At 38.1% G+C, this 980-nt stretch overlaps 1 protein-coding gene across 1 annotated transcript in view; it reads right to left on the bottom strand.

Moving 5' to 3' along the window:
- Positions 1-980, bottom strand: part of LOC119586606 — a 19287-nt gene that overhangs the window by 16035 nt on the left and 2272 nt on the right. The window lies entirely within an intron of this gene.

Here is a 980-nt window from a genome sequence, read left to right as displayed (position 1 = left end):
AGCTAGTCTGATTAGCTTATGCAAGGAGTAATGTATCGCTGTTATATAACATAACATTACCGATACAAGTATTGCAGCAACAGTTCGTCCCCCACGAAGCCTTGGTAAATATCACAAACCTTCACAGTCTTGTTTGTTAAAGCAGGAGTTTTAGCATGTTCAGTGATTCCTTGTTAAAGGGTTTTTAATCTGTGAAAATGAAAATGAATGACCCTTTATTTGGAGCGAGTCGTGTATCTCTCGCCAATCTATGCAATTCTGGCGATAACCAATTAAAAGTCTAGGATTAAAGGAAATTTGGGGTAGGCCGAGTTTAAGTCTCGCTATAGGGCAAAGAAACAAGGTTAAGGTTCGCTTTTTCACGTTTTGGGGGAAAGACGTTGCAATGACCGAAAACCGCTAGTAATAGTAAAAAAACAAACAAACAAAAAGCCTACCCAAATTGTCACGATGAATAATTCGTGCCATTCAACTCCATGTCTCAATATGACCGTTCATTAATATTAACCGGTTCAGTGAAGAATATGAAGGAGGCATAGACAGATTCTGGCAAGGATTTTATTGTTCTGCTTTATTATTTGACCGAAAATACATAATATTCGATCTGAAGTTTTATCTATTGCACTATTCTTGTCATCTGGTCTGTCTTACTTTTGTTTCTACCTTTACTGAAGATCCTGAAAGATGTCTAAGTTGTGATAATGTGTTTTTTGTCGTCGTTAAAGCAACATACATTTTTGTTTTCTCTGCTTTCGCTTTCTATTCACCATCTCTCTATCTCGATGCCGTGGGTCAGGACAACGTTGCATCGACAGTGATTGCTTCATGGGCAGTCCTGGTCGAGTCCGAAGCGAATATAGAGGGTGCTTTCTGAAGTTAATGGCAGTAATGATGAGACTATCTAAGACGATTATAAAAAAAACAGTAATTATTAATAGATACTTATAATATTATGCGGATTGGTGAGAGGGCGGTAGGGG

The sequence above is a fragment of the Penaeus monodon genome, chromosome 21, assembly GCF_015228065.2.
Source record: "Penaeus monodon isolate SGIC_2016 chromosome 21, NSTDA_Pmon_1, whole genome shotgun sequence".
NCBI classification, from domain to species: domain Eukaryota; kingdom Metazoa; phylum Arthropoda; class Malacostraca; order Decapoda; family Penaeidae; genus Penaeus; species Penaeus monodon.
The sequence above is the reverse complement of the archived record's forward strand: the minus strand, read 5'-3'. Positions and strand labels throughout refer to the sequence as shown.